The sequence below is a fragment of the Triticum aestivum genome, chromosome 1B (genome assembly GCF_018294505.1).
Source record: "Triticum aestivum cultivar Chinese Spring chromosome 1B, IWGSC CS RefSeq v2.1, whole genome shotgun sequence".
NCBI lineage: Eukaryota > Viridiplantae > Streptophyta > Magnoliopsida > Poales > Poaceae > Triticum > Triticum aestivum.
The window spans coordinates 499370494-499395278 of NC_057795.1; positions in this window are offsets into that span (position 1 = coordinate 499370494).

Consider the following 24785-nt stretch of genomic DNA (forward strand, 5'->3'; position numbering starts at 1 on the left):
ACACACTGCGAAAGAATATTATATCGAATAGATCTCCAAGAACATCAAGGAGAACTTCGTATTGAGAATCAAAGAGAGAGAAGAAGCCATCTAGCTAATAACTACGGACCCAAAGGTCTGTGGTAAACTACTCATGCTTCATTAGAGAGGTAATGGTGTTGATGTAGAAGCCCTCCATGGTCTAATCCCCCTCCCACAGATCGCCGGAAAAGGCCCCAAGATGGGATCTCACGGGTACAGAAGGTTGCGGCGGTGGAAAAGTGGTTTCGTGGCTCCCCTTGATGTTTTTAGGGTATAAGAGTATATATAGGCAAAAGAACTAGGTCGGTGGAGCTACGAGGGGGCCACGAGGGTGGGGGCGCGCCTACCCCCCGGGCGCGCCCTCCTGCCTCGTGGACGCCTCGTTGCATCTCCGACTTCATCTCCAAGTCTTCTGGATTGCTTTCGGTCCAGGAAAGATCATCCTGAAGGTTTCATTCCGTTTGGACTCCGTTTAGTATTCCTTTTCTGCAAAACTCTAAAATAGGCAAAAAAAACAGAAACTGGCACTGGGCCCTCGGTTAATAGGTTAATCCCAAAAATAATATAAAAGAGTATATTAAATCCCATTAAACATCCAAAACAGACAATATAATAGCATGGAACGATAAAAAATTATAGATACATTGGAGAGGTATCGCACCTCCGAGTTCTACACACGTTCAGCGCGATGACATCCCTCGAGCTCTTGATCCAGCAAAGTGTCGAGGAAGTAGATGAGTTCCGTCAGCACGACAGCGTGGTGACGGCGTGGTGACGGTGATGGTGAAGTGATCCGCGCAGGGCTTCGCCTAAGCACTGCGAGAATATGACCGGAGGCGTAAACTGTGGAGGGGGTGCGGCACATGGCTAGTAACAATTGATGTGTGTTCTAGGCACCTCCTCCCCACGTATATAAAGGAGGGAGGGGGAGGGAGCTAGCCCTAGGAGCGCCCAAGTAGGAGGAATCCTACTTGGGCTCCTAGTTGGATTTGCCCCCCCCCCTTTCCTTTTACTGGAGAGGGAAAGAGGGGAAGAGAGGGGGGAAGGAAAGAGGGGGGCGCCGCCCCCTCCTCCTAGTCCTATTCGGTCTCCTTCCCTGGGGGGACGCACCACCCCTTGTGGGCTGGTGTGCCTCCCTCCTATGTCCCATATGGCCCATATCTTCCCCCGGGGTGTTCCGGTAACCCCGTCGGTACTTTGATATGTACCCGATACATTCCGGAACACTTCTGGTGTACGAATACTATCATCAATTATATCAATCTTTACCTCTCGACCATTTTGTGATTCCTCGTCATGTCTGCGATCTCATCCGGGACTCCGAACAACATTTGGTCACCAAATCACATAATTCATATAATACAAATCGTCATCGAACATTAAGCGTACGGACCCTACGGGTTCGAGAACTATGTAGACATGACCGAGACACCTCTCCGGTCAATAACCAATAGCGGAACTTGCATGCTCATATTGGCTCCTACATATTCTAGAAAGATCTTTATCGGTCGAACCATTATGACAACATACGTTATTCCTTTTGTCATCAGTATGTTACTTTCCCGAGATTTTATTGTCGGTATCTTCACACCTAGTTCTATCTCGTTACCGGCAAGTCTCTTTAATCATTCTTTAATGCATCATCCCTCAACTAAATCATTAGTCACATTGCTTGCAAGGCTTCTTATGATGTGCATTACCGAGAGGGACCAGAGATACATCCCGGATACTCGGAGTGACAAATCCTAATATCGATCTATGCCAACCCAACAAACACCTTTGGAGATACTTGTAGAGCATCTTTATAATCACCTAGTTACGTTGTCACGTTTGATAGCACACAAGGCATTCCTACGGTATCCGAGAGTTGCATAATCTCATAGTCGGAGGAATATGTATTTGACATGAAGAAACTAGTAGCAGTAATACTGAACGATCATTGTGCTAAGCTAACGAATGGGTCTTGTCAGTCACGTCATTCTCCTAACGATGTGATCTCGTTCATAAAATGACAACACATGTTTATGTTTAGGAAACTTAACCATCTTTGATTAACGAGCTAGTCTAGTAGAGGCTTACTAGGGACACATTATTTTGTCTATGTATTCACACATGTATCAAATTTCTAGTTAATACAATTCTAGCATGAATAATAACATTTATCATGAAATAAGGAAATATAAAATAACAACTTTATTATTGCCTCTAGGACATATTTCCTTCAGTCTCCCACTTGCACTAGAGTTAATAATCTAGTTCACACCGCCATGTGATTTAACACCAATAGTTCACATTTTCATGTGCTTAACACCCATAGTTCACATCACCATGTGACCAACACCCAAAGGGTTTACTAGAGTCAATAATCTAGTTCACATCGCCATGTGATTAAAACCCAAAGAATACTGAGGTGTGATCATGTTTTGCTTGTGAGAGAAGTTTAGTCAATGGGTCTGTCACATTCAGATCCATATGTATTTTCCATATTTCTATGTCTACAATACTCTGCATGGTGATACTCTAGCTAATTGCTCCCACTTTCAATATGTATCCATACTGAGACTCAGAGTCATCTAGATTAGTGTTTAAAGCTTGCATCATCATAACCCTTTACGATGAACCCTTTATCACCTCCATAACCGAGAAACAGTTCCTTAGTCCTCTAAGGATAATTTTGACCGTTGTCTAGTGATCTACTCCTAGATCACCATTGTACCCCCTTGCCAAACTCATTGGCAAGGCACACAACATGTCTGGTACATAGCATGACATACTTTATAGAACCTATGATTGAGGCATAGGGAATGACTTTCATTCTCTCTCTATCTTCTGCCGTGATCGGGCTTTGAGTCTTACTCAACTTCACACCTTGCAATATAGACAAGAACCCTTTCTTTGACTGGTTCATTTTGAACATCTTAAAAACTTTGCCAAGGTATGTGCTTTGTGAAAGTCCTATTAAATCTCGATCTATCCCTATAGATCTTGATGCCCACTATGTAAGTAGCTGCTCTGAGGTCTTTCATTGAAATATTCTTATTCAAATATCCTTTTATGCTATCCAGAAATTCTATATCATTTCCAATCAACAATATGCCATCCACATATAATATTAGAAATGCTACAGAGCTCCCACTCACTTTCTTGTGAATACATGCTTCACCATAAGTCTGTATAAAACCATATGCTTTGATCACCTTATCAAAGCATATATTCCTACTCCGAGATGCTTGCACCAGTCCATAGATGGATCGTTGGAGCTCGTACACTTTGTTAGCACCCTTGGGATCGACAAAACCTCCTAGTTGCATCATATACAAGTCCTTTTTAATATCCATTAAGGAATGCAGTGGTTTGACATCTATTTGCCAGATTTCATAATCATAAAATGTGGAAATTGCTAACATGATTCGGATAGACTTTAAGCATCGATAAGGGTGAGAGAGTCTCATCGTAGTCAACCCCTTGAACTTTGTCGAAAACTTTTTGCGACAATTTGAGCTTTGTAGATAGTGGCATTACTATCAGCGTCAGTCTTCTTCTTGAAGATCCATTTATTCTCAATGGCTTGCCGATCATTGGGCAGTCCACCAAAGTCCACACTTTGTTCTCATATATGGATTGATCTCAGATTTCATGGCCTCAAGCCATCTGTTGGAATCTGGGCTCATCATAGCTTCTTCATATTTCATAGGTTCGTCGTGGACAAGTAACATGACTTCCAGAATAGGATTGTCATACCACTCTGGTGCGGATCGTGCTCTGGTTGACCTACGAGGTTCTGTAGTAACTTGATCTGAAGTTCCATGATCATTATCATTAGCTTCCTCTCTAGTTGGTGTAGGCATCACGAGAACGGATTTCTCGGATGAGCTACTTTCCAAATTGAGACAAGGTACAATTACCTCATCAAGTTCTACTTTCCTCCCACTCACTTCTTTCGAGAGAAACTCCTTCTCTAGAAAGGTTACATTCTTAGCAACAAAGATCTTGCCTTCGGATCTGTGATGGAAGGTCTACCAATGGTTTTCTTAGGGTATCCAATGAAGACGCACTTCTCCGATTTGGGTTCGATCTTATCAGGCTGAAGCCTTTTGACATAAGTGTCGCAACCCTAAACTTTAAGCAACAACAGCTTAGGTTTCTTGCCAAACCACAGTTCATATGGTGTCGTCTCAACGGATTTAAACGGTGCCCTATTTAACGTGAATGCAGCTGTCTCTAATGCATAGCCCAAAAACGATAGTGGTAAATCGGTAAGAGACATCATAGATCGCACCATATCTAATAAAGTATGGTTATGATGTTCGGACACACTATTACGCTGTGGTGTTCTAGGTGGCGTGAGTTGTGAAACTATTCCACACTATTTTAAATGAAGGCCAAACTCATAACTCAAATATTCGCCTCCGCGATCAGATCGTAGAAACTTTATTTTCTTATTATGATGATTCTCCACTTTGCTTTGAAATTCTTTGAACTTTTCAAATGTTTCGGACTTGTGTTTCATGAAGTAGATATACCCATATCTGCTCAAATCATTTGTGAAGATCAAAAAATAATGATACCCACCTCATGGCTCAACACTTATCGGACCGCATACATCGGTATGTATTATTTCCAATAAGTCATTGGCTCGCTCCATTGTTCTGGAGAACGGAGTTTTAGTCATCTTGCCCATGAGGCATGGTTCACAAGTATCAAATGATTCATAATCAAGTGATTCCAAAAGTCCATCTGCATGGAGTTTCTTCATGCACTTTACACGAATATGACCTAAATGGTAGTGCCACAAATATGTTGCACTATCATTATCAACTTTGCATGTTTTGGCATCAATATTATGAATATGTGTATCACTATGACCGAGATTCAATAAACCATTAACATGGGGTGTATGACCATAGAAGGTTTTATAAATGTAAATAGAATAACAATTATTCTCTGTCTTAAATGAATAACCGTATTGCAATAAACACAATCATGTCTTGTTCATGCTCAACGCAAACACCAAATAACATTTATTTAGGTTCAACACTAATCCCGAAAGTATAGTGAGTGTGCGATGATGATCATATCAATCTTGGAACCACTTCCAACACACATCGTCACTTCACCCTCAACTAGTCTCCATTTATTCTGCAACTCCTGTTTCGAGTTTATAATATGAGCAACTGAACCGGTATCAAATTCCAGGCACTACTATGAGTATTAGTACGGTACACATCAATAACATGTACATCAAATATACCTTTGTTAACTTTTCCATCCTTCTTATCCACTAAATACTTGGGGTAGTTCCGCTTCCAATGACCAGTCCCTTTGTAGTAGAAGCACTCAATTTCAAGCTTGGGTCTAGCTTTGGGTTTCTTCCCGGGAGTGACAACTTGCTTGCCATTCTTCTTGAAGTTCCCCTTCTTTCCCTTGCCCTTTTCCTTGAAACTAGTGGTCTTGTTAACCATCAACACTTGATGCTCCTTCTTGATTTCGACCTCCGTAGCCTTGAGCATTGCAAAGAGCTCGGGAATAGTATTTTCCATCCCTTGCATATTATAGTTCGTCATGAAGCCTTTATAGCTTGGTGATAGTGACTAGAGAACTCTGTCAATCACTATCTTATCTGGAAGATTAACTCCCACTTGATTCAAGTGATTGTAGTGCCTAGTGATGTCTACTACACAACCTTCTTGTAGACGTTGTTGGGCCTGCAAGTGCACAGGTTTGTAGGACAGTATCAAATTTCCCTCAAGTGGATGACCTAAGGTTTATCAATCCGTGGGAGGCGTAGGATGAAGATGGTCTCTCTCAAACAACCCTACAACCAAATAACAAAGAGTCTCTTGTGTCCCCAACACACCCAATACAATGGTAAATTGTATAGGTGCACTAGTTCGGCAAAGAGATGGTGATACAAGTGCAATATGGATGGTAGATATAGGTATTTGTAATCTGAAATTATAAAAACAGCAAGGTAACTAATGATAAAAGTGAGCGTAAACGGTATTGCAATGATAGGAAACAAGGCCTAAGGTTCATACTTTCACTAGTGCGAGTTCTCTAAACAACAATAACATAGATAGATCATATAACAATCCCTCAACATGCAACAAAGAGTCACTCCAAAGCCACTAATAGCGGAGAACAAACGAAGAGATTATGGTAGGGTACGAAACCACCTCAAAGTTATCCTTTCTGTTCTATCTATTCAAGAGTTCGTAGTAAAATAACATGAAGTTATTCTTTCCGCTCAATCTATCATAGAGTTCATACTAGAATAACACCTTAAGACACAAATCAACATAAACCCTAATGTCACCTAGATACTCCATTGTCACCTCAAGTATCTGTGGGCATGATTATATGATATGCATCACACAATCTCGGATTCATCTATTCAACCAACACAAAGTACTTCAAAGACTGCCCCAAAGTTTCTATCAGAGAGTCAAGACGAAAACGCGTGCCAATCCCTATGCATAGGTTCATGGGCGGAACCCGCAAGTTGGTCACCAAAACATACATCAAGTGGCACATGATATCCCATTGTCACCACAGGTAATCACGGCAAGACATACATCAAGTGTTCTCAAATCATAAAAGACTCAATCCGATAAGATAACTTCAAAGGGGAAAACTCAATCCATTTCAAGAGAGTAGAGGGGGGAGAAACATCATAAGATCCAACTACAATAGAAAAGCTTGGGATACATCAAGATCGTGCCATCGAGGGAACGCGAGAGAGAACATGAGAGAGACAGATCAAACACATAGCTACTGGTACATACCCTCAGCCTCGAGGGTAAACTACTCCCTCCTTGTCATGGAGAGCGCTGGGATAATGAAGATGGCCACCGGTGATGGGATCCCCCTCCGGCAGGGTGCCGGAACGGGCTCCCGAGAGGTTTTTAGTGGCTACAGAGGCTTACGGCGGAACTCCCGAGCTATCTTGATATTCGATGTTTTTAGGGTACGTAGGCTTATATAGGCGAAAGAAGTCAGTCGAGGGAGCCTCAAGGGGCCCACGAGAGGGTAGGGTGCGCCCCCCTATCTCGTGGCCTCCTTGATGATCCCCCGGTTTGCACTCCAAGTCTCCTGGATCATAATCTTTCTAAAAATCACGCTGCCAAAGGTTTCATTCCGTTTGGACTCCGTTTGATATTCCTTTTCTTCGAAATACTGAAACAAGCAATAAAACAGCAATATGGGATGGGCCTCCGGTTAATAGGTTAGTCCAAAAAGTAATATAAAAGTGTATAATAAAGCCCGTAATCATTGAAACAGATAATAAAATAGTATGAATGATTCATAAATTATAGATACGTTGGAGACATATCAGCATCCCCAAGCTTAATTCCTGCTTGTCCTCGAGTAGGTAAATGATAAAAGAAAGAATTTATGAAGTGTGAATGCTAGCAGGTGCACAAGTTTGATCAATGATAATTTCAATCACCTTTTCTAGCATCATTATATGTCATAACAGTAGTTCATCTCATAAAACTTTTCATAATCAAGTAACAAGCAATTCACATGTTAAAGCACAGACCATAAACTTTCTTGAAAACTAGCAAACTTCATTCTTAGTCATCAAACAATTACAATTCATCTTATTTTCAGGATGGGTCTATGTCAGAGCTTTGATTTAGCAAACTTCACATACTCAACTATCATATAGTCTTCTACAATTGCTAACACTCACGCAATACTAATGGTTATGGGGTTTTAATCAAACACAGAGAAAGATAGGGGCTTATAATGTTGCCTCCAAATGTATTCACCTTTGGGTGATGTCAACAATAATAGTTCATGCTAACGTACATCCAATTGGATATATATATATATATCAGGATCACCCCAACACAAAGTACTTGCCAAAGGATAAAATGAAAAAGGGAAAGGTGAAGATCACCTTGACTCTTGCATAAAGTAAAAGACATAAAGTAAAAGATAGGCCCTTCGTAGAGGGAAGCAGAGGTTGCCATGCGCTTTTAGCGTTGGATACACAAAATCTTAATGCGAAAGAACGTCACTTTATATTGCCCCTTGTATATGGACCTTTGTTATGCAATCCGTCGCTTTTATTGCTTCCATAGAAAGATCGTACAAAGCTTATTTTCTCCGCACTAATAAGTCATGCATATTTAGAGAGCAATTTTATTGCTTGCACCGATGACAACTTACTTGAAGGATCTTACTCAATCCATAGGTAGGTATGGTGGACTCTCATGGCAAAACTGGGTTTAAGGGTATTTGGAAGCACATGTAGTATCTCTACTTGGTGCTAGGAATTTTGGCTAGCATGAGGGGGAAAGTCAAGCTCAACATGTTTGAATGATCCATGACAATATACTTTAACTCAGATGCGAGAAAACATAACCCATTACGTTGTCTTCCTTGTCCAACATCAACTCTTTAGCATGTCATACTTAATGAGTGCTCACAATTATAAAAGATGTCCATGATAATATATTTATATGTGAAATCTCTCTTCCTTCAATATTCTTTCATGAATTGTTCAAATGACTAATACAATGCTTGCTATCTGTCAATAAATTTACAACCTCTACTTCCTAGATGTGAAGTCATTTCTACCCATGGGATAAGCAAATGAGACATATATAATTTCAGATTTATGACATTCAACTCATTCAACCAATTACTCATAGGATATAAGTGAAGCACACGAGTAAATGAAAAACTACTCCAAAAAAATATAAGTGAAGATCAATGAGTAGCTAAATAATTATGCAACTATGTGAAGACTCTCTCTCATTTAAGAATTTCAGATCTTGGTATTGTATTCAAACAGCAAGCAAAGCAAAACAAAATGACATTTCAAGGATAGCACAACTCATGTGAAGAAGCAAAAACTTAGGTTCAACCGATACTAACTGATAGTTGTTGAAGAAGAAAGGTGGGATGCCTACCGGGCATCCCCAAGCTTAGATGCTTGAGACTTCTTGGAATATTATTTTGGGGTGCCTTGGGCATCCCCAAGCTTGAACTTTTGTGTCTCCTTAATTCCTCTCATATGATGGTTTCTCTTTTTATCAAAAGCTTCATCCACACCAAACTCAACAAGAACTCGTGAGATAAGTTAGTATAAAACAATGCAAAACCATATCATTCTCTACTGTAACAAATTACTAACATTATTATCAAACATTGCATACTAAATGTCTCTGCATATTTAATACTCCCATCCTCAAATAGAATCATTAAACAAGCAAACATAAGCAAACAATGCAAACATAACAGCAATCTGCCAAAACAGTATAGTCTGTAAAGAATGCAAGATTCATCATACTTCCTTAACTCCAAAAATTATGAGAAAAATACTATGCTGTAAAATATTTATCAGAGCTCATTATGCAAAAATATTCAACATTATATCACTCTCTGACTTTTCTAGGGAATTTTTGCAACAGCGGTAAACATTCTGTTTTCAAACAGCAACATGTATACATGCAAAATAAGCATGGTAAAGGCTATCCTTGACATTTTTATTGAAAATATAGATGAAAAACATTATTCTAAATAACAGGAAGCAAAAACTAACAAAATAAAATGACGCTCCAAGCAAAACACATATCATGTGGTGAATAAAACTATAGCTCCAAGTAAAGTTACGGATGAACGAAGACGAAAGAGGGGATGCCTTCCGGGGCATCCCCAAGCTTAGTTGCTTGGTTGTCCTTGAATATTACCTTGGGGTGCCTTGGGCATCCCCAAGTTAGGCTCTTGCCACTCCTTATTCCATAGTCCATCGAATCTTTACCCAAAACTTGAAAACTTCAACCACACAAAACTCAAGACAAAACTCGTAAGCTCCGTTAGTATAAGAAGACAAACCACCACTTTAAGGTACTGTAATGAACTAATTATTTATTTATATTTGTGTTAAACCTACTGTATTTCAACTTCTCTATGGTTTATACACTTACATACTAGCCATAGATTCATCAAAATAAGCAAACAACACAATGAAAACAGAATCTGTCAAAAACAGAACAGTCTGTAGTAATCTGTATCAAACGTATACTTATGGAACCCCAAAAAATATGAAATAAATTGGTGGACCTGAGAAATTTGTCTATTAATCATCTTCAAAAAGATTCAACATAAAATCACTTTCCAGCAAAAAAATGGCAGCTAATCTCGTGAGCACAAAAGTTTCTGTTTTTTACAGCAAGATCACATAAACTTCACCCAAGTCTTCCCAAAGGTTCTACTTGGCACTTTATTGAAACAAAAGATATAAAACATGATTACTACAGTGGAATAATCATGTGGACACACAAAAACAGTAAGGATAAATATTGGGTTGTCTCCCAACAAGCGCTTTTCTTTAATGCCTTTTTAGCTAGGCATGATGATGGCAATGATGCTCACATAAAAGATAAGAATTGAAACATAAAGAGAGCATCATGAAGAATATGACTAGCAAATTTAAGCCTAACATACTTCCTATGCATAAGGGTTATGAGCAAACAACTTATGGGAACAATAATCAATTAGCATAGGAAGGTAAAATAAGCATAGTGATACGTCCATTTTGCATCATGCTTTTATATCAATATTTATTGCATTATGGGCTGTTATTACACATTATATCTCATTACTTATGGCTATTCTCTCTTATTTTACAAGGTTTACCATGAAGAGGGGAAATGCCGGCAGCTGAAATTCTGGCTGGAAAAGGAGCAAACTAGGAAACCTATTCTGCACAGCTCCAAAAGTCCCGAAACTCCACAAAACAACTTTTTGGAATTAATAAGAATTTCTGAGTGAAAGAAATACACCAGGGGGCCCACACCCTGTCCAAGAGACAACCCCCCCTATAGGGCGCTTGCAATAGGGGTTAATCATAAGTGGGATGCTAGTAGTGTTGATTACTCCTTGTACCTGTGGGTTGCTAGTAGTGTTGATTACTCCTCTTGTAGTTGATGCTAATTGGTTTACTTGGTGGAAAATCATATGTTCAGATCCTTTATGCATATTATTACCCCTCTGATTATGAACATGAATATGCTTTGTGAGTAGTTACATTTGTTCCTGAGGACATGGGTGAAGTCTTGCTATTAGTAGTCATGTGAATTTGGTATTCGTTCGATATTTTGATGAGATGTATGTTGCCTTTTCCTCCAGTGGTGTTATGTGAACGTCTACTAAATAACACTTCACCATTATTTGGGCCTAGAGGAAGGCATGGGGAAGTAATAAGTAGATGATGGGTTGCTAGAGTGACAGAAGCTTAAACCCTAGTTTATGCATTGCTTTGTTAGGGGCTGATATGGATCCATATGTTTAATGTTGTGGTTAGTGAGGGAGTCCTGGATTAGGGGGTGTCCGGATAGCCGGACTACCATCATCAGCCGAACTGTCATCGGCCGGACTATCATCATCGACCGGACTCCAAGACTATGAAGATACAAGATTGAAGACTTCGCCCCGTGTCCGGATGGGACTTTCCTTGGCGTGGAAGGCAAGCTTGGCGATACGGATATGTAGATCTCCTACCATTGTAACCGACTCTATGTAACCCTAGCCCTCTACGGTGTCTATATAAACCGGATGGCTCTAGTACGTAGGACGTAACAACAACCCTTACAATCATACCATAGGCTAGCTTCTAGGGTTTAGCCTCCTTGATCTCGTGGTAGATCCACTCTTGTAAACATCCACAATATCAATATCAATCAAGCAGGACGTAGGGTTTTACCTCCATCAAGAGGGCCCGAACCTGGGTAAAACATCGTGTCCCTTGTCTCCTGTTACCATCCGCCTAGACGCACAGTTCGGGACCCCCTACCCGAGATCCGCCGGTTTTGACACCGACATTGGTGCTTTCATTGAGAGTTCCTCTGTGTCGTCACCGATAGGCTTGATGGCCTCTTCAATCGACAACGACGCAGTCCTGGGTGAGACTTTTCTCCCCGGACAGATCTTCGTATTCGGCGGCTTCGCACTGCGGGCCAACTCACTTGGCCATCTGGAGCAGATCGAAAGCTACGCCCCTGGCCGTCAGGTCAGGTTTGGAAGCCTAAACTTCACGGCCGATATCCGCGGGGACTTGATCTTCGATGGATCTGAGCCACAGCCGAGCGTGCCGCGCTGTCACGATGGGCACGACCTAACTCTGCCGCCGGACAGCACCTTGGAGGCCGCACACGAATCCGCTCCGACCCATAGTCCGGAGCCGATCGCTCAGATCGAGGACGGATGGCTGGACACCGCCTCGGGAGCTGCAACTTCTACGGCGATGGAGCCGAACACTTACCTTGTCCCGCATAAAGCTCATGACTCCGAGGTGCCGGACTCTCTGCCGGACTCCGAACCTCCTGCGCCCCTGCCAGTCGAATCCGATTGGGCGCCGATCATGGAATTCACCGCTGCGGACATCTTTCAGCACTCACCCTTCGGCGATATCTTAAATTCGCTGAAGCATCTCTCGCTATCCGGAGAGCCCTGGCCGAACTACGGCCAGGATGGTTGGGACGCGGACGACGAAGAAATTCAGAGCCCACCCACCACCCACTTCGTAGCCACCGTCGACGATCTAACCGACGTACTCGACTACGACTCCGAAGACATCGACGGTATGGACGACGATGCCGGAGACTATCAAGAACCAGTGCCTACAGGACACTGGAAGACCACCTCGTCATACGACATATACATGGTGGACACCCCAAAAGATGGGGACGGCGAAGAAGCAACGGAGGCCGATTCCTTAAAGAAACAGCCCAAGCGCCGACGTCAGCGGCGCCGCTCTAAATCCCGCCACAGCAAGAATGGAGATTCCGGCACAGGAGATAATAACACCCCGGAAAGTGCCGAAGACAACCCCCTCCAGCACGATCCAGCGCAGGAGGAGGCAGAAGCAAGCCCTCACGAGAGGGCGGCAGACGAAGAGGTCGAGGATGATAATTACTTACCTCCCTCCGGAGACGAGGCAAGCCTCGACGACGACGAATTCGTCGTGCCTGAGGATCCCGTCGAACAAGAGCGTTTCAGACGCAGGCTAATGGCCACGGCAAACAGCCTAAAGAAAAAGCAGCAACAGCTTCAAGCTGATCAAGACCTACTGGCCGACAGATGGACCGAGGTCCTCGCGGCCGAAGAGTATGAACTCGAACGCCCCTCCAAAAGTTACCCAAAACGCAAGTTGCTCCCCCGACTAGAGGAGGAAGCGTACAAACCTGCATCACCAGCGCACAATACGGCAGACCGACCACCTCGTGGCCGCGACAGAGAGGCATGCAAGCCCTCCACCAAAACCGTACCCCGGCATCGCTCAAAAAGCATGAAGCCACGGGGGAACGCGCCGGACTTGCGAGATATATTGGAGGACAAGGCAAGACAATCCAGATCTATCTATGGATCACGTGGGCGCCCCAAGACCCACGACGAATACCGTCGCGCCGGATACAACTACTCCGGCCGGGCCGAACACAGCAGACAACGCTCTCTCGAGCTACGTCGCGATATTGCTCAATACAGAGGCGCCGCACACCCACTATGCTTCACTGACGAAGTAATGGATCATCAAATCCCTGAAGGGTTTAAACCCGTTAATATCGAATCCTACGATGGCACAACAGACCCCGCGGTTTGGATTGAGGATTATCTCCTCCATATACATATGGCCCGCGGCGACGATCTTCACGCCATCAAATATCTCCCGCTCAAGCTTAAAGGACCAGCTCGGCATTGGCTTAACAGCCTGCCCGCAGAGTCAATTGGATGCTGGGAAGACCTGGAAGCCGCATTCCTCGACAACTTCCAGGGCACGTATGTGCGACCACCGGACGCAGATGACCTAAGCCACATAATCCAGCAGCCAGACGAATCGGCCAGGCAATTCTGGACACGGTTCTTAACAAAGAAAAATCAAATCGTCGACTGTCCGGATGCAGAGGCCCTCGCTGCCTTCAAACATAACATCCGCGACGAGTGGCTGGCCCGGCACCTAGGACAGGAGAAGCCGAAATCCATGGCAGCCCTCACATCACTCATGACCCGCTTCTGTGCGGGAGAGGATAGCTGGCTAGCTCGCAGCAACAACCTCAGCAAAAACGCTGGCAGTCCGGATACCAAGGACCGCAATGGCAGGTTGCGTCGAAACAAAAACAAACGCCGCATTAACGGCGACAGCAATGAGGATACGGCAGTCAACGCCGGATTCCGAGGCTCCAAGCCCGGTCAACGGAAGAAGCCATTCAAAAGAACCACTCCGGGCCCGTCCCATTTGGACCGAATACTCGACCGCTCCTGTCAAATACATGGAACCCCCGAAAAGCCAGCTAACCACACCAACAGAGATTGTTGGGTATTCAAGCAGGCAGGCAAATTAATCGCCGAAAACAGTGACAAGGGGCTACACAGCGATGACGAGGAAGAGACCCGGCCGCCGAACAACAGAGGACAAAAGGGATTCCCCCCTCAAGTTCGGACGGTAAACATGATATACGCAACGCATATTCCCAAGAGGGAGCGGAAGCGTGCACTAAGGGACGTATACGCGATGGAGCCAGTCGCCCCAAAATTCAACCCATGGTCCTCTTGCCCGATCACTTTCGATCGAAGAGACCATCCGACCAGTATCCGCCATGGCGGATTCGCCGCATTGGTTTTAGACCCAATCGTCGATGGATTTCACCTCACGAGAGTCCTGATGGACGGCGGCAGTAGCCTGAACCTGCTTTATCAGGATACAGTGCGCAAGATGGGCATAGACCCTTCAAGGATTAAACCTACAAAGACAACCTTCAAAGGCGTCATACCAGGTGTCGAGGCCAGTTGTACAGGCTCAGTTACACTGGAAGTGGTCTTCGGATCCCCGGATAATTTCCGAAGCGAGGAGTTAATCTTCGACATAGTCCCGTTCCGCAGTGGCTATCACGCTCTGCTCGGACGAACCGCGTTCGCAAAATTCAACGCGGTGCCGCATTATGCATACCTTAAGCTCAAGATGCCAGGCCCTCGTGGAGTCATCACGGTCAATGGAAACACGGAACGCTCCCTCCGAACGGAGGAACATACAGCGGCTCTCGCGGCAGAAGTACAGAGCAGCCTTTTAAGGCAATTTTCGAGTCCGGCCGTTAAACGACCGGACACGGCCAAACGCGCCCGGAGCAACATCAACCAAGACCACCTGGCACGTTCCGAGCACGCGTAGCAATGCGGCCTCAACCCCAGCCCTCGCTCAATTGTAAGACAAACTCTCCGCGTACATAATTACGCCCTGGAGATACCATGGGCATAGGGGGAGAGGCACAACCACAACAGACCCAGAGTGCGGTTCGACCACACCAGGGGCTCCCAAGTGTGTCGCTCTTTTTATCTTTTATTTTCTCTTTTTTATACAGAACTCTGTCCGGCGGCGAACCTGCCGAACTCATGATGCAACAGCCAGGGAGGGACAAAGGCCGCGACGAACACTCAGGTGGTCTCCATTACGAGCATTAAATTTGTTAAATACACCATTCCGCGGCCTACCCCTGGAGGGAGACGCCTTTAATTCGTCCAATCCCTTGCTTTCCGCACTATTTGTATCATTCCGTACTCATAACAGATCTTCTCGAATAAAATGCAGCACTTTTTGCCCATAATTGCATTACCTTATATATATATATATATGTTCATTTACGACATGTTGCATCCGTACATTTTGGTACGGCCAAATACACCAGGGGCTTATGTTCCCCGCATTATGGTGTGATAAAGTCCGAACACTTTCACAAGTGCGGCACCCCGAACTTATAGCATTATATGAATCGGCTCCGAATCATGTCTTGGGTCAATAGTTGGGTTTGCCCGGCTCCCATGTTTGGCACCTTACGTTCCGTTCTATCGGCTAAGGTAGCACTGGGAGAACCACTGCGATTGCGCCCCGGTTGAGCCGGGTTAACGCCTCAGTGGAGAAAGCTAAAACTGACTGTCATGATAAGGCGAGAGACTGGTCGCTGTTCGAGAGGTCCTTTCGGGTCCTTAAAGACCTACGCCGCTTCGAGCGAAGTTCCGGATAATGTCCGACGAAGGCGTGGATAGCGCCCCTAATTCGGTCTTCCGAATACTAGGGGCTTCGCCGAAATTTAAAATTATAGAATTCTATGGCTAAGTGAGAGTGTTCAAGCACTATAAGTCCGGTTGCCTTGTTCGTTGTGTTGAGCGCCTCCCTAGATGGACCCAAAAATGGGAACAAGAGTGCTCAAGTTTATCCCGAACACCCCAGCACTCGTGGCATGGGGGCTGAAGCCGACGACTTGCCATCTCTCAGATTTAATAAACGGCCGCACAGAAGGTAATATTTTAAATTAACAAGCGTTGCTTAGCGCATATGAACAAAGTTTTCAGCGCACAGGATAACACATTGCGAATTTACTCAATAATTACATCCCTGGGGCACTCATCCGCAATCTTGCGGGCACCCTTCAGGACAGTCTTATAGTACATTTCGGGCGTACGATATTCCTTGCCCGCTGGTGGCGCGTCAGTGATTAGCTTCTCCGCATCCAGCTTGCCCCAATGCACCTTTGCGCGGGCAAGGGCCCGACGAGCACCTTTAATACAGGCGGAGCGCTTGATAACCTCCAACCAGGGGCACGCATCCACCAACCGTCGCACGAGGCTGAAGTAGCTCCCAGGCATGGCCTCTCCAGGCCACAGCCGGACTATGAGGCCCTTCATGGCCTGCTCGGCCACCTTGTGGAGCTCGGCCAGCTGCTTCAGCTGGTCGCTAGGGGGCACCGGATGGCCGGCCTCAGCATACTGAGACCAGAAGACCTTCTCTGTTGAGCTCCCCTCCTTGGCTCGGTAGAATGCGGCGGCATCAGACACGCTGCGAGGCAGATCTGCAAACGCCCCTGGAGAGCTCCAAATTCGGGTAAGTAACACGTAATTTACATTCACATGCTTGCTTTGCATGAAAAATGCCTTACCCGCCGCTATCTTCCTCACCAACTCAATCTCCTGAAGGGACTTATGGGCATCGGCCTTGGCAGTCTTGGCACTTTCGAGAGCCGAGGCAAGCTCGGACTCTCGAGTCTTTGAGTCACGCTCCAAACTCTCATGCTTTTCCATGAGAGCCTGGAGCTCTTGCCGAACCACCGCCACCCGCGCCTCCTGCTTTTCTCGCTCTGCTCGTTCCGCGGCCGCATTGCGTTCGGCCGCAGACACGGCCTCCTTCAGGGTCGCCACCTCGTTCGTGGCCCCTGCAGTACCCATGTTATCCTTGTTATTTTTTATTGCAACCTAAATCCTTTTCTGTAAGGTACAAGTTCAAAGTGGTGTTACTCACCTTCTTTGTCCTGGAGCTGCTTCTTGGCGCGGCCGAGCTCTTGCTCGGACCGCTCGAGCTCCTGCTTCAAAGCACCGACCTCCGCAGTCAGTGCGGCAGAGGTCAGCAGCGCAGCCTGCAACCCATATTGACATAATTTTTTAGCAACCCTGCGTATATCTTTTTTTTCAGATCCTCAGTCCGGCTTTTCTTTCCGAACACCGAACCGAGCATCAGGGGCTACTGTCTATGCGGTATTACATTGCATATTTTTAACTTCTTACCTCAAAGCCTGATAGAAGGCTACTGCAGGCTTCGGTCAGCCCGCTCTTGGCGAGCTGTACCTTCTAAATCACCGCACTCATAATAGTGCGGTGTTCTTCCTCGATGGAAGCGCTCTGGAGCGCCTCCAACAAATTGTCCGGCGCCTCCGGTTGGACGGAAGCCGCCGGCGTCACGGTCTTGCCCTTCGTGCGAAGGGGCCGCCGGCCGGACTCCGGAACCACTGCGGGTTCTGATATGGAGTCCGGCACAAAGTCCGGGAGGCCGCCTTGTGGCGCCTCCGGAGCCTCCCCCTGAGGGGTCCCTTCTTGGGATCCCACCTCGGCGTCCTCGGTGTCGCGAGGGGTGGAGGCGGTCGGGATGGAGTCTACCTCCGACGGAGCCAACGACCCGCTCGATGAAGCGGGGAGATCATCATTGGCCGGACTACAGGCAGCATGCGGCATCAGAATGACACTATGTGACGCAGAAAAAGAAATTATAACTCATTCAGGAATCTGGATACTTACGATCTCGCCGGAGGCCTGGCCCTTGAAGGCCATTCTTCCTCGCCAACGTTGATGTTGGCGGAGCTGTCCGGGGGAATAGTCCTTCCCCTCTTGGACCCTTCGGCCTCCCCTGTTGGGGAAGCCCTCCTCTTCCTCTCTCCCCCTCTGGGAGAGAGTCCTCTTTCTCCTCCTCGTTTTCGGGGGAGGAGTCCGCCCCGGAGTCGTCGGACACCTGAAAATGGGAACTCTTTCGAGCACCCGTGGCCTCCTTCTTGGCCTTCTTCTCCGGCACCACGTGCGGTGCCGGAACCAGCAGCCTCGCTAGACGGGCGTCTACTGGGTTTTCTGGCATAGGAGCCGGGCAGATAATCTGCTCCGCCTTCCTCATCCAGTCCTGTCAAAGGAAAAGGGGAAATTAAACCCGCATAGAGTCAAACTATGAAAAGCAAGTGTCCCGTAAAGGGGTAGAATCACTTACCTCGTCGGCTTGGCGCTGCGAGTGAAATCCGCGATCTTCAGTCGCGGATGCGGGGGCTTCGGCGCCCTTAAACAGCACCCTCCAGGCGCCTTCGTACGTCGTGTCGAAGAGCCCGCTCAGCGCCTGGTGCTGTTCCGGATTGAACTCCCACAGATTGAATGCCCGCTCTTGGCATGGGAGAATCTGGCGGACGAGCATGACTTGGACCACGTTAACCAGCCTGAGCTTCTTCACTAGCTTCTGGATACAGGCTTGGAGTCCCGTCACCTCCTCCGAACTGCCCCACAGCAAGCCCTTCTCTTTCCAGGAGGTGAGCTGCGTGGGGATACCAGATCTGAACTCGGGGGCCGCCGCCCACTTAGGGTCGCGCGGCTCGGTGATATAGAACCACCCCAATTGCTATTACCCTTCATAAGGACCTTCCACGAAGGCCCCTTCGAACCAAAGGACGTTGGGCATCTTGCCCAACATGGCGCCTCCGCACTCCGCTTGAGTGCCCTTCACTACCTTCGGCTTAACATTGAAGGTCTTGAGCCACAAGCCGAAGTGGGGCTGGATGCAGAGGAAGGCCTCGCACATGACGATAAACGCCGAGATGTTGAGGATGAAGTTCGGCGCCAGATCATGGAAATCCAGGCCGTAGTAGTGTTGGGGAACGTAGCAGAAATTCAAAATTTTCCTACGTGTCACCAAGATCTATCTATGGAGAAACCATCAACGAGGGGAAGGAGAGTGCATCTACATACCCTTGTAGATCGCTAAGCAGAAGCGTTCAAGTGAACGGGGTTGATGGAGTCGTACTCGTCGTGATTCAGATCACCGATGATCCTAGTGCCGAACGGACGGCACCTCCGCGTTCAACACACGTACAGCCCGGTGACGTCTCCCACGCCTTGATCCAGCAAGGAGAGAGGGAGAGGTTGAGGAAGACTCCATCCAGCAGCAGCACAACGGCGTGGTGGTGATGGAGGAGCGTGGCAATCCTGCAGGGCTTCGCCAAGCACCTACGGGAGAGGAGGAGGTGTCACGGGAGGGAGGGAGGCGCCAAGGGCTCAGGTGTAGATGCCCTCCCTCCCCTCCACTATATATAGGGGCAAGGGAGAGGGGGGAGGCGCAGCCTTGCCCCTTACTCCAAGAAAGGGGTGCGGCCAAGAGGGGGGGAGGAGTCCATCCTCCCCAAGGCACCTCGGAGGTGCCTTCCCCCTTGAGGACTCTTCCCGCTAGGGTTCCCTAAGCGCATGGGCCTCTTGGGGCTGGTGCCCTTGGCCCATGTAGGCCAAGGCGCACCCCCTACAGCCCATGTGCCCCCCCGGGGCAGGTGGCCCCACCCGGTGGGCCCCGAGGACCCTTTCGATGGTCCCGGTACAATACCGATGACCCCGAAACTTGTCCCGATGGCCGAAACAGGACTTCCTATATATAAATCTTTACCTCCGGACCATTCTGGAACTCCTCGTGACGTCCGGGATCTCATCCGGGACTCCGAACAACATTCGGTAACCACATACAAGCTTCCTTTGTAACCCTAGCGTCATCGAACCTTAAGTGTGTAGACCCTACGGGTTCGGGAGACATGCAGACATGACCGAGACGTTCTCCGGTCAATAACCAACAGCGGGATCTGGATACCCATGTTGGCTCCCACATGTTCCACGATGATCTCATCGGATGAACCACGATGTCAAGGACTCAATCGATCCCGTATACAATTCCCTTTGTCTAGCGGTATTTTACTTGCCCGAGATTCGATCGTCGGTATACCGATACCTTGTTCAATCTCGTTACTGGCAAGTCTCTTTACTCGTTCCGTAACACATCATCCCGTGATCAACCCCTTGGTCACATTGTGCACATTATGATGATGTCCTACCGAGTGGGCCCAGAGATACCTCTCCGTTTACACGGAGTGACAAATCCCAGTCTCGATCCGCATAAAACAATAGATACTTTCGGAGATGCCTGTAGTGCACCTTTATAGTCACCCAGTTACGTTGTGACGTTTGATACACCGAAAGCACTCCTACGGTATCCAGGAGTTACACGCTCTCATGGTCGAAGGAAGAGATACTTGACATTGGCAAAGCTCTAGCAAATGAACTACACGATCTTTTGTGCTAGTCTTAGGATTGGGTCTTGTCCATCACATCATTCTCCTAATGATGTGATCCCGTTATCAACGACATCCAATGTCCATAGCCAGGAAACCATGACTATCTAGTGATCACAACGAGCTAGTCAACTAGAGGCTCACTAGGGACATATTGTGGTCTATGTATTCACACGTGTATTACGATTTCCGGATAATACAGTTATAGCATGAATAAAAGACAATTATCATGAACAAAGAAATATAATAATAACACTTTTATTATTGCCTCTAGGGCATATTTCCAACAGTCTCCCACTTGCACTAGAGTCAATAATCTAGTTCACATCACCATGTGATTAACACTGACAGGTCACATCACCATGTGACCAACATCCAAAGAGTTTACTAGTGTCACTAAACTAGTTCACATCATCATGTGATCAAGACTCAATGAGATCTGGGGTTTGGTCATGTTCTGCTTGTGAGAGAGGTTTTAGTCAACGGGTCTGAACCTTTCAGATCCGTGTGTGCTTTACAAATCTCTATGTCATCTCCTAGATGTAGCTCCCACGTTCTATTTGGAGCTATTCCAAATAACTGTTCTACTTGGAGCTATTCTAAATTGTTGCTCCATTATACGTATCCGGGATCTCTACTCAGAGCTATCCGGATAGGTGTTAAGCTTGCATCGACGTAACCCTTTACGACGAACTCTTTTATCACCTCCATAATCGAGAAAATTCCTTAGTCCACTAGTTACTAAGGATAACTTTGACCGCTGTCTGTGATCCATTCTTGGATCATCTTGTACCCCTTGACTAACTCATGGCAAGGCACACTTCAGGTGCGGTACACAGCATAGCATACTGTAGAGCCTATGTCTTAAGCATAGGAGACGACCTTCGTCCTTTCTCTCTATTCTGCCATGGTCGAGCTTTAAGTCTTAACTTCGTACCTTACAACTCAGGCAAGAACTTCTTCTTTGACTGATCCATCTTGAACACCTTCAAGATCATGTCAAGGTATATGCTCATTTTGAAAGTATTATTAAGCATTTTGATCTATCCTTATAGATCTCGATGCTCAATGTTCAAGTAGCTTAATCCAGGTTTTCTATTGAAAAACACCTTTCAAATAACCCTATATGCTTTCTAGAAATTCTACATCATTTCTGATCAACATATACTCATCAGAAATTCTATAGTGCTCCCACTCACTTCTTTGGAAATACAAGTTTCTCATAAACTTTGTACAAACCCAAAATCTTTGATCATCATCAAAGCATACATTCCAACTCCGAGATGCTCACTCCAGTCCTTAGAAGGATCGCTGGAGCTAGCATACCTTTTAGCATCCTTAGGATCGACAAAAACTTTCTGATTGTATTACCTACAATCTTTCCTCACGAAAACTGGTAAGGAAACTCGTTTTGATATCCATCTGCCAGATTTCATAAATACAGCTAATGCTAACCTGAATCCGACGGACTTTAAGCATCGCTACGAGTGAGAAAATCTCATCGTAGTCAACTCCTTGAACTTGTCGGAAAAACACTTCGCCACAAGTCGAGCTTCATAGATGGTGACATTACCATCCACGTCCGTCTTCTTCTTAAAGATCCATTTATCTCAATGGATTGTCGATCATCGGGCAAGTCCATCAAAGTCCATGCTTTGTTCTGATATATGGATACTATCTCGGATTTCATGGCTTCTAACCATTTGTCGGAATTCGGGCCCACCATCGCTTCTCCATAGCTCGTAGGTTCATTGTTGTCTAGCAACATGACCTTCAAGACAGGATCACCTTACCACTCCGAAGTAGTACGTGTCCTTGTCGTCCTACGAGGTTCGGTAGTGACTTGATCCGAAGCTTCATGATCACTATCATAAGCTTCCACTTCAATTGGTGTAGGTGCCACAGGAACAACTTCTTGTGCCCTGCCACACACTAGTTGAAGAGACGGTTCAATAACCTCATCAAGTTTCCACCATCCTCCCACTCAATTCTTTCGAGAGAAACTTTTCCTCGAGAAAGGACCTGATTCTCGAAACAATCCCTTATTGCTTTCGGATCTGAGACAGGAGGTATACCCAACTGTTTTGGGTGTCCTATGAAGATGCATTTTATTCGCTTTGGGTTCGAGCTTATCAATCCTGAAACTTTTTCACATAAGCATCGCAGCCCCAAACCTTTAAGAAACGACAACTTAGGTTTCTCTAAACCATAATTCAAACGGTGTCGTCTCAACGGAATTACGTGGTGCCCTATTTAAAGTGAATGTGGTTGTTTCTAATGCCTAACCCATGAATGACAGTGGTAATTCGATAAGAGACATCATGGTATGCATCATATCCAATAGGGTGCAGTTATGATGTTCGGACACATCATCACACTATGGTGTTCCAGGCTGTATTAGTTGTGAAACTATTTCCACAATGTCTTAATTCTGTGCCAAACTCGTAATTCAGATATTCATCTCTATGATCATATCACAGACATTTTATCCTCTTGTTACAATGATCTTCTACTTCACTCTGAAATTATTTGAACCATTCAATAATTCAGACTTGTGTTTCATCAAGTAAATATTCTCAACATCTACTCGAATCATCTGTGAAGTAAGAACATAACGATATTCACTGCATGCCTCAGCACTCATTGGACTGCACACATGAAAATGTGTTGCTTCCAATAAGTTGCTATCTTGTTCCATTTTACTGAAACCGAGGCTTTTCAGTCATCTTGCCTAAGTGGTATGATTTGCATATCTCAAGTGATTCAAAATCAAGTGAGTTCAAACGGTCCATTTGCATGGAGTTTCTTCATGCATATATACCAATAGACATGGTTCGCATGTCTCAAACTTTTCAAAAAAATGAGTGAGTCCAAAGATCCATCAACATGGAGCTTCTTCATGCGTTTTATACCATTATGACTTACATGGCAGTGCCACAAGTAAGTGGTACTATCATTACTATCTTATATCTTTTGGCATGAAAATGTGTATCCCTACGATCAAAGTTCAATAAACCATTCCTTTAGGTGCAAGAGCACTTATTCAGGTTTAATACTAATCTTGATGGTAGAGGGAGCGTGCGATGTTAGATCACATCAAACTTGGAAACACTTCCAACACGTATTGTCAGTCTCACCTTTAGCTAGTCTCCGTTTTATTCCGTAGCTTTTATTTCGAGTTACTAACACTTAGCAACCGAACCGGTATCTAATACCCTGGTGCTACTAGGAGTACTAGTAAAGTACACATTAACATAATGTATATCCAATATACTTCTATCGACCTTGCCAGCCTTCTCATCTACCAAGTATCTAGGGTAATCCTGCTCCAGTGGTTGTTCCCCTTATTACAGAAGCACTTAGTCTCGGGTTTGGGTTCAACCTCGGGTTTCTTCATTGGTGCAGCAGCTGATTTGCCGTTTCATGAAGTATCCCTTCTTTCCCTTGCCCTTCTTGAAACTAGTGGTTTCATCAACCATCAACAATTGATGCTCCTTCTTGATTTCTACTTTCGCGATGTCAAACAACGCGAATACCTCAAGGATCATCATCTCTATCCTTGATATGTTATAGTTCATCACGAAGCTCTAGCAGCTTGGTGGCAATGACTTTGGGGAAACATCACTATCTCATCTGGAAGATCAACTCCCACTCGATTCAAGTGATTGTTGTACTCAGACAATCTGAGCACAAGCTCAACGATTGAGCTTTTCTCCCTTAGTTTGCAGGCTAAGAAAATCGTCGGAGGTCTTATACCTCTTGACATGGGCACGAGCCTGAAATCCCAATTTCAGCTCTCGAAACATCTCATATGTTCCGCTTTGTTTCGAAAAACGTCTTTGGTGCCTCTACTTAAACCATTTAACTGAACTATCACGTAGTTATAAAAACGTGTATGTCCGATGTTCGCAACATCCACAAACGACGTTTGGGGTTCAGCACACTAAGCGGTGCATTAAGGACATAAGCTTTCTATTGTCCGCATAATTGCTACTATCAACTTTCAACTATATTTTCTCTAGGAACATATCTAAAACAGTAGAACTATAGCGTGAGCTACGACATAATTTGCAAAAGGTATTTTGACTATGTTCAGGATAATTAAGTTCATCTTATGAACTCCCACTCAGA